Genomic DNA, 10773 nt, shown 5'->3' on the forward strand with positions numbered 1-10773 from the left:
GAGCGTACAACTCAGGAAAGTGGAATGGGGAATGGAAAACGGTGGAATTCTCTTCCTCTGTTGGGCAGATGCATTTCTTTCCTGGGAGGGCCAGGTACGAGAGGTGAGGTAAGCCTGGAGTAAGCCTTGAGGGTCAGAGGACCATGATACCGCAGAGAGGATGATGGCTCTGTGGCGTCAAACAGGTGTCCTAAGAGAACGGGCCCTCAGGAAGGCTGAGCATCCCTGGAATTTCTCCTGGGCTGGAAGTGATCTGCTCTGTGGGAATGTCTTGGTCAAGGGCTCATGCCAGGACTCATGCATTCCAACCCCTCAGATTTAAGTGCAGGAGCTCTCTACGCAAGAATGCCAAGCCACTTCCAATAAGTCTCATCATCAGCTATAAAAATAGCCACTGTTGAAGTGGTGACAAGCTCATGATACAGTCCTGTAGTGCCACAGAAGGGCCATGGCATCTGGTCCCCCTTGCGCAGAAAGTCCCCTGGCTGAGCCTCTGGATTAAAAGTAACATCTTGGTTTCAGACAAGACCGCCATTTTCCTGAATGGTGGCTGATAATGGACTTGGTCTGTACAAGGCACTCAGTACACTCGAGCCCCCTTCTCTCGTAAGACCACAGAATCATACAGAAAGTTAATGGCAGGGCTGGGCCTCATGTCTTCCTCAACCCAACACTATTTCCTTTAGAACGAGACTCCCATAATAAGAAGGAATAATGTAGTAGCTTATTTAGTACAGAGTTACCTCTCCGCATGCTCCTGGGTAGTAGAACTAGGATATGTATGCCCTGCTCTCAAAGTGCAAAGCAATCGCTATCACAGCCGCCACAGATTTAATAATAACCATCTGACTCAGTAATAACAAAACCCGCTACTACTGGCTGCGGGGAGGGAGAATTGGGGAGCTGTCGTTCCATAGGTACAGAGTTTCAGTTCTGCAAGATGAAAAAGTTCTAGAGAGCTGTTGCACAACAATGGGAACATACTTAACACTACTGAACTGTACACTTAAAAGTGGCTGAGATGGTAAAGTGTATGTCATATGGTTTTTTTAAAACCACAGTTAGTAATAAAAAAAAATCAAAAACAAAACAACAACTACTACTGTTCTGATTATAGAATGTTCTGGGAACTGTGCTGTGGCTTCTCACAAAAGCCCTGAGAGATAGATATTATCATCTCCACTTTACAGATGAAGAAAAATGACTCCAGAGGTGAAATCACGACCCCAAGCTCACCCCACTACTAAGGGAGGACCTGGGTTTACACCAAGTCGGCCTGACTCCAAGTCTGTGCCCTTTCCAACACACCCATGGCCTCTTCATAACTTTGTGTCTTCTGTGGTCTCCCTCAGGGGAAGAGAAGCCATACGGTTCTTATCCCAGGATCTAGAACCGGAAAGGAATCGGAGTTCTGGCCTACCACTTTGTTCTCTTAGAACCGGGATCCCTACTTCCTTTAAAAAGTATGTTTGCGGTAAAACAATGGCTGCATCTTGTCTTGGGTCTTTTTTTGGCTCGTGGAGTGGAAACTCTGCCCTTTGTCTTTAGTACGAAGAAACAATATTCGTAGCAGACCACTATCTCAAAAGTCCTTAGGCTTCTAGTCTTTGGAAAGGGCTCTCTCTCCCCTTGGTTGAAGGTTAGCACAGGAAAGCCACTGGACGTTCACAGAATTGTTCACTTATTAAACTAGTGTTTCTTATACTAGTTTTTGAAAGTTTATAAGATACATACAATTATATAATTGATACTGATATAATTATACTATTGATTTATATTTATATATTACATTATATGATATTATACTATATCATATTAAACTAGTACTACTTAAATTAATATTTCTCCCTTAGCTATCAAATGGTTATCAAGAGTGGGCAAGACATTAAAACAAAATTTGTTTTACACTCCCACCAGCAGTGTATGAAATTCCTGGTTGTTTTACATTCTCATCAATATTTAATGCTGTCAATCTTTTAAACTGTAACCACCTATATAGTATATCATGTGGCTTTAGTCTGCATTTCCTAAGTCACTATTATTGGTGAGCACTTGAGCTTATTTGCCCTACGCACATCTTCCTTTATGAAATGTCTTTTTAAGTCTTTGGCCCTTTTTTATATGAGTTGTTTGTAGGAGTGGTTTATATATTCTGAATACAAATCCTTTGTCAGATGTAGGCATTGCAAATATTTTATTTCAGTCAGTTACTTACCTATTTATTTTTAATGACACCTTTGTTGGGATATGTTTAAAAATTTTATGCATGGAAAATATCTATTTTTATTTAGAAAAAATTTTGAAATATATTTGACATTTAACATTGGGTAAATTTAAGGTGTATAACACGTTGATTTGATACATTTCTACATTTTAATATGATTGCCATAGTAGCAATTAGCACCTCTATCACATTAGATAATTATTATTTCTTTTGAGTGGTGGGAATAACTTATTAGAACTTATTAGTCTCTTAGCAAGTTTGATGATTATAATATGGTTGTCTACATGTGGACAAAATATTTTCAATAAAGATGAAACTGACAGGATGACATCTATTCCATTTCCTTCTTTTATGTTACCTGAGATCCTAAAATATGTGTTCCTAGAGATTTGAACAATAATATTAAGTATTCTAGAGCTAGAAAGGTCTTCATTAGTCGTCTAGTCCAACCTCCTCAGCCAAATGAGGAAACTGAGGTAAGGGGCCCAAGGTCACGAAGCAGAGACCACACAGCACCGCCACCAGAAAGCAAATCAAAGCGAGATATTTAAAGACCCACTAAACATAAACACAACTCCAACTATGCAAGCCCACATCACGTAATTTCTTTGGAATATGCTCGTGATAAGGATCACATTTCCATTTCCCTCTATGTTTTTCCAACAAAAGCTCATGATACAATTTGTACAGCCCCTGGTAACCTTTACTGGGGAAAATTTTGGGAAAGAAAAAAAAAGGCCCATGTTTCAAAGGCACCAGATCTGATAAGGGGGCAGAAATATTTACTCCATTATTTCAAGAGGCAGGTTCTTTGTTGCTCAGACGCTTCCTGTTTTAAAAATAGCCCTCCACCACTGTTCCAGAACTAGAATGTCCTTTTAAATGAAATTGGCTTTGAAGATGTGATTTCATTTACTTGGAGCAAGTTTGCAGAAAATCAATCATCCTTTTGCAAAATGCTGCTCAGACCAGGTATCCGGGACCTTTGGGTTCTGGTCCAACTGCAGCCAGAGCTGGGTCGCTGGACCGTGAGGGGGGTTGGGAACCAGCTGTCACAGGTGGGAGCCGTCCTAAGGGGACAGAGACTTTCAAGCACCCGGGCGGTAAATCAATGACGCTGCAAAATCACAAGTTGCCACTCATCTGAAAGATGAGATTGGTGGAAGGAGGGTGTTACTCTTAATTTTGTTAGGTGTGATCATAGCCTGGCAGTAATGTGAGAAGGTCTCGCATGTCTTGGCCACGTGCATTTGACTGTGGAAGGGTGAAGTGACGTCATCACTGAATTGCTTTAAAGCACCTTTGCGAAGAGAAGGAAAGGAAGAAAGGGATGGATGAAGCGAAGGTGGCAAAATTCGGAGGACAGTGACGCCGGGTGATGGGTATTTGGGGGTTTATTGTACTCTTCTTGCTGCTATTATGCTTGGAGATTTTTCACGATAAGTTTTTTCAAACTCGATACTCTGTTTTTCAGGAAAGGGTGTGAATGTTCTCTGCCAAGGAAGAGGCTGAGAGAACCCATGGGAGTGTAAATGGATTGGTGGATTTGAGGTTGGTTATTTACACAGCAGGTGTGTGTGTGTGTGTGTGTGTGTGTGTGTGTGTGTGTGTGCGTGTGTGTGTGGGGAAAAGGAAACAGGATTTAAAACTATCTGCGGGGCGGACTTTAACACCCCACTTACACCAATAGACAGATCATCCAAACAGAAAATTAATAAGGAAACACAGCCTTAAATGACACATTAGACTGGATGGATTTAATTGATATCTATAGGACATTCCATCCGAAAGCAGCCGAATACGCTTTCTTCTCAAGTGTACAAGGAACATTCGCCAGGATAGATCACATCTTGGACCACAAATCAAGCCTCAGTAAATTTAAGAAAACTGAAATCATATCAAGCATCTTTTCCAACCACAACACTATGAGATTAGAAATCAATTACAGGAAAATAAAAAACTGTAAAAAACACAAACACATGGCGGTTAAACAATATGCTACTAAACAACCAATGGAATGCTGAAGAAATCAAAGAGGAAATTAAAAAATACCCAGAGACAAATGAAAACGAAAACATAGCGATACAAAACTTACAGGACACAGCAAAAGCAGTTCTAAGAGGGAATTTTATAGCAATACAATCTCACCTCCAGCAACAAGAAAACTCTCAAATAAACAACCTAACCTTACACCTAAAGCAACTAGAGAAAGAAGAGCAAACAAAACCTAAAGTTAGTAGAAGGAAATCATAAAGATCAGAGCAGAAATGCATAGATGAAGAAAACAATAGCAAAGATCAATGAAACTAAAAGCTGGTTCTTTGAGAAGATAAACAAAATTGATAAACTGGCTGGTAACTTTTTTTGAGGGGGGGGGTTCTGGGATGCTCTAAAAATCAGATTAAAAAGTCATGGATACCCTCTGCCCCCCCCCCCAAAAAAAAGATTCACAAATGTGCATTCAGGGGTTCACAGATGCCTGAAAGCCCATCTCATCCCCTTGGATGAGAGCTCTTAATTCAATGCATGGTCTTCCATTTCTAAGACACAGAGAGACAATTTCTGTACCTTTTCTAGGTACAATGGCTATGTAAGGAAGCAGCAGGCAACAAGAAATACATCTTTTAAAGATCAGCAAAACGCTGAGCTACAGCCACTGGCTGGCTTTGGGGCTCTGGGCAAATGACTGCAGACAGCGAGCCTCAGTTTTCCCATCAGGAAAATGGGCTAACACCCCACCCTCCTCACCTACAAGGTTGTTCTGAGGTAGAACAAAATAACAGATGTTGAATGCTCTGAAAACCGGGAGGTTTTCACCAAATATAGAGTGTGGGTCACATGCTCAAATGGGGACCTGTGACCACCTCAGAGAGAGGTGACGTGGTCAGTGCCTTCCCCAAAGGGATATAATTGTAGCGGTACGCAGCATGGGGCTTTCGGATTTATTCTGATGGTTCCACCGCAGGAAGAAAAAGCCTTAGGGATCACCTCCAGCCACGTTCCTGGAGCTGCTAGCTCTTCTAGAGAGGATTAGGGGCACGTCAGAGGCTAGGAAGCCCACAGGCCTCGGCACCAGGCACCAGGAACCAGACCCATGTCACGGCAGAGAGGCAAGGCCCTTCTACGGGCACCGAGGAAGCCCACCCACTCCAGGACCTCAGAAAGACTACCAAGGGCTTGGATTGTCCTGGTTGATCTCTACAGTCCCCTAAATCTGTCGTAAACACCAGTTTATGGTTAACTTTCAATCGCACAGAGTATCCGTCTGATGCAAGCCTGTGAAACTACATACCTGGGTCTGAAAAACTGTCTTTCAAAAGCAATCTATCCTCAGGTAATGCAGGTCAGCATCAGTGGTGATGAATCCTATTGATGACATGGACTCCATACGATGTGATGAGAAGGGCGTTTCATCCCTGAGGTCCTCCCCAAACCCGTCACCCCAGGCTAACCATGAGAAAAACATGGACAGATCTCAACGGGGCACAACATACAAGACAGCTTGACCACTCCTCAAAACTGTCAAGGTCATCGAAACCAAGGAAAGTCTGAGAAACTCAGTCCAGAGGCACCTAAGGAGACACGACAACCAAATGCCATGTGAGATCCTGGGACAGAAAAAGGGTATTAGGGAAAAAACTGAGGAGATATGAATCAGGTGTGGACTTTAGTTAATAATCATATCTCAATATTGGGTTCCTTCAATAACAAATGTACCAGCCTGAGGTAAGATGTTAAAAAGAGAGGAAATCGTGAGGGGTTTATGGAAACTCTTTGTATTATCTTTGTGATTTCTCTGCACATCTAAAACTGGTCTAAAAAAATTAAGCTTATTAAAATGCAAAAACAAGCAAGTAAGTGCCTCTGTCAGAATGATTCCCTGGCTGGGATAAAGCATTTGGGGTAGGTAGGGGGCTGTCAACAGCCCTGCCCTAGTTGGGGAAGGAAGGGGAGAAGGTAAGACTGGGACCCAGAGACCCAGAACACACACTGAAAAGGAATTTTTCAAGAGAAGGGTTTCTAGGTATCAGAGCCACAGATACCTAGAAACAGGGCCTGTGCATGCCCTGCCATTTCCAGTAAAGGCTCCTTCTGATGTGGAACATTCTGGGCCTCTTTAAGTCCTGGCAACTGGGGACTTCCCTGGTGGCACAGTGCTTCAGAATATGCCTGCCAGTGCAGGGGACACGGATTCAAGCCCTGGTCCGGGAAGATCCCACATGCCATGGAGCAACTAAGCCCGTGCACCACAACTACTGAGCCTGTGCTCTAGAGCCCGCGAGCCACAACTACTGAGCCCATGTGCCACAACTACTGAAGCCCGTGTGCCTAGAGCCCGTGCTCTGTAACAAGAGAAGCCCCTGCAATGAAAGGCCCGGGCACCGCAATGCAGAGTAGCCCCCGCTGGCCACAACTATAGAAAGCCCGCGTGAAGCAAAGAAGACCCAATGCAACCAAAAGTAAATAAATAAAAAATAAATAATTAAGTCCCGGCAATGGTGTTTCACCCCTTTCCTGCATGGTTTTAAGGTCAGAGGTTCTGCACTGCATTTTTCGGTGCTCAGGCCACTCAGACTCACAAGTTTTGATCATCTTTACCCAAGGGAAGTTGGCCGGAGCTGTCTCGTCTCCCTGGGGACGTGAGAAGCAAAGCAGGGGGCAAATCTGCAATATCCTTATCAACTCCTGAGGTCGTCCCAATAGCTATGTCCAAGATTCTGGAAGGTTCTAGGGGAATTCAGCTGCATCCTGGTGGAAAGCTCTCCCCGTGTGCTGACTCTGAATACGGGTTCCTGGTGTGGAGACCACCCTGCCGGCCTCACCCCTCGTGCAGACTAGACGAGGCCCCAGTGAACTGTATGCAGGAATCTCGTTTCAAACTGCACTGTTGGGACAAAGGGCCACCTGCCCTAGTCACAGTGAGGTCACAGCCCACCGTTTCAGAAGCACGCTGCATCCCGAGGGACAGGGTGACCCTTGAAAACTTCCAAAACTGGCTTTCTCTACTCAAACACTTAGGATTTAACTGGGAACGTTCGACCTGGTCTTCCACCTCTGCCTGGTCTGCCTCATGTGACATCACGTGTGAACGTTAATGCAAGGAAAACAATGTTTAAGTGGAAAAGAGAGAGGAAAAAAAAGGATTCTTGTGTTTTGTATTAAAATATTTTATATTAATCATTCAAACTTAATTTTTATACAATGAATGCATACATCACCGGGGTGTCTGTCTCAGAGGGAGGTCGGGGAGGCGACGGGGTGGGGTGCGCCCCGCACGCTGGTACTTGCCCAGCTGTGAGCAGGGGATGAAAGGCAGGAGACAGGCGCTTTCCTCTGCTCGTCCTGCTGGTTCCGGGAGGGAGACGGGGATGTCACGGCGAAGAGGTGGATCCTTGGGCGTCTCCTCGGGCCTCCTGCACTGGGATGAGCTGTGTTTCCGTGCCCTGGGTGAGGCACCCAGAGTCCAAGGCCCTCCGACCAGCGAGCCTTTGACATTAACAGTGGCTGTGACACGTCACAACGTGAAGCGGGGACCGCCGAGACCGAGTGTGCGTCTATCTATAGGGACTTCCGAGGCCTCGCCTGTGGCAAGCCTGGCCTGCGGCCGTGCTGCCGGCAGGCGCGAGCACGGGGCCGCGCCTAGGCGGTGGGCATGTCAGCCTTGCTGAGCGCGATGGCCAGCTCGAGGTCCTCCTGCTCCTGCCGCCGCAGCCGCGCCAGCCTCTCCTGCTCCGCCTTCTCGCTCTCCCGCTTGGCCCACGCCAGCTGCTGCTCCTCATTGCCAAACTGCGAAGGAAAAACGGAGGGTGGGTTACACGGCCCCGGCGCTGGCTGCCTGCTGGCTGGGGCGGGGAAGGGCTGGGGGCGTGCTGCTGGGCGAGGAGGCGGAGGCCTGTCGTGGGTGGACGGGTGGGTGCCGGGAAACGCAGTGCTGGGGTGTGTGCGGGAAGGTGCCCGGTGCGCAGGTGAAGACCAGGAAACGCCGGAAGCCCTTGTCTTGGTTGGGGAGGGGGAGGGGACGCGCACGCCCCAGCCCTGCCCCCCGAGTCTGGAAGGGGTCAATGCACTGAGACACAAGGCTGAGTCTGACCTTAACTGCCACCAGAGAAACCAGCCGTCCCGTCCCTGCAGGGACCTGAAGCAGGCGGAAGCCAGGCATGATATCGGGGACACTGAGACTTCCAGGGACTCTCCCCCACAGCACGCCCGCGGGGCCTCTTCTCGGGGGGACGGCAGAGGCGTCTCTGGAAGCAGCTGGGGAGCAGAGTCAGCGGAACCCCAAGGAGCTGGGACAGCAAACCCCACGGAGCCTGGGCCTCGACGGGCCTTGATGCCCGGGTGAGAGGCGCTGGAGAGTTCCGGTTCAAACAGATCTCTGAGTCTCAAACGCGTAAAGGGGCCTTGAGGCCAAGCAAGATGATGAGGTCCTGAAACGCAGCATCTCCGTCTCAGCCACAGTCCCAGGAGCTCTGGAAGACGCTCAGAGCCACCTTGTACTTGGACGTTTACAGGAGCCCTGGCATTTACACTGCCATCTGGTCCAGGAGTTTTTTATTCTTGGGGTCCTTTTCCAAAAGGTTCAACTTTTTAAAGAATAATTTTTTAAAACAAGGGAGGAAATCGTTTTGATCCTGAGATGGGTGAATTCAAACCATTCGGGGTACCTAAGCTCTACGGAAAGAAAAGCAAAGCCAGACCTCACACGCTCCCCCCCAAGGCCCCCAGTTGCTGTACTCTGTCTCCAGGTGAGGGGCCTCCAGCACCACTGGCCCCGAGCACAGCTGCAGCCCATTGGGACCCCTGGCCTGCCTGGATCAGCGTCTCTCTTCCTCTTCCGTGCACTGACTCTGGCTGGCTCTCTGCTAAGCACTGGATGACACACCAAAGGTAAACAGGGGCCTGGCGCCACTCAGGAACAAACAGACCTACAGACAATCCCAACCTGAGAGAGGCTCTTGTGGAGGCCCCGGCAGACCCACCGGGAACCCCGCAGAAGGAGCAGAGACAGGAATTCATGGCTGCTTCTTCACACACACACAGTCTGAGTGGCAACCCAGGAGGTGGGCTGACAGCTGAGAACACTGAGGCCTGGGGGTGGAGGTGCAGGTGGCTGCTGAGCCTGGGCGCTCGGGACTCTGGACCTCCTCCCTGGTTCGGGGGGCAGTGGGGATGGCAGTGGTCAGCTGTAACTGCAGAGTTGAGGGCACAGGACAGGCCCTGGAGGTCTGGGCACCATCCCCAGTGAGGTGCCAGCTCTTGGGCGCCAAGTGCTCAAACTTGCTGCTGCCAGAACAGAGCACAGGGTGGAAGGGGCCGGACCTCGAGGGGCTTACAGGCCCCAGAAGGGAGCTAAGATTCTCCTGAGGAGGCTCCCTGGGCAGGCGAATGGGGCGATGGGGTTGGCAGCTCCTGAATGTTTCATGACCTGACAGCCAGTGTGTGGGTGAGGCAGGGCCAGACAGCGGGGACTGGGGCAGGGAAGGGCTGGGTTGGTGGAGGCTGCTTTGGAGCTGGATGTAGCCCCGAGGAGAAGAAAGAGGAAGCAGGACAGCCCGGGAGGCCTCTCTCCACCTGCCTGGGGAGTCAGACAGGGGCAGGTGAGGGTCAGCACGAAGAGGGGCCATCCCCAGGAACAAAGGCTGGTCCTCGTTTTCTAGAGAAACTGCCCAGAAAAATGCTCAGAGAGCTGATGGGTCTCCAAGTTGGACTCCTGAAAGCCAGTCCCCGCCCCTCGTGTTTCCACCACTGGTCACAGATAATCGCCCTCCCCCCTCCACCGCCTCCCCCTGCCGCCCCACCGTATTCTTTGGGGAATTTTTCAACACCTCTTCAGGAGAAAAACAAGGAAAAAACAACAAATGCTGATGGGAATGACTCTGCGGTGCTGCTGACAGCAGCGGGAGGGGATAGCTGGGCTGACAGGGACCTCGCCCTTGCCAGCTCAGAGGAGGGGGTGGGTAGGGGCCAACAAGTAATGACCGGGGTGGTCCACACCAAAGCTGAAAACCAAGGCCCGGAGGGGGTCAAGGGATTGGCTGAGGACACATGGCCAGGGACGGGCAGGCTGGGCCCCCACCACGGTGCCTGCTCAGCCAGGGTGCCTCCTGCTCAAGGAGTCTGTGTGTTCAAAGTAAACGTGCTGACAGGAACGTTCTAGATGCCTTCAGAGTGGACTGGTTTGAGGCCAGCTTAGGATCCAGGATGGAGACTCGCAGCAGGCACATGGTCTGCTTGCACTTGAGGAGCACAACGGGCTGTGATGTCTGAGGGATACTGGAGGAAGGGGCTTCTCTGTGGCTCCCTCTGTGTCCCAGAGCAGCAGAAAATCCTTCCTCCGGCCCCGGTGGAGATACCTTGACCGGGCCGCGCTCTTGTCCTCTGACCTGGATGCGTTACACGGCAGCGCGAATCTGGACCGCCTGTGGGTGCAGGAGCTGCTCGGTAAACAGCAAGCTCCGATTTCTGCTTCACTCTTGTGCCGTCGAGGAACCGAGACCTGGCTGGGCACGAGCATTCCGCTCTTCCGAGATACCTCTCGCGCCGGGTCC

The sequence above is a fragment of the Lipotes vexillifer genome, unplaced genomic scaffold (genome assembly GCF_000442215.2).
Source record: "Lipotes vexillifer unplaced genomic scaffold, Lipotes_vexillifer_v1.1 scaffold469, whole genome shotgun sequence".
In the NCBI taxonomy this organism is placed as follows: domain Eukaryota; kingdom Metazoa; phylum Chordata; class Mammalia; order Artiodactyla; family Lipotidae; genus Lipotes; species Lipotes vexillifer.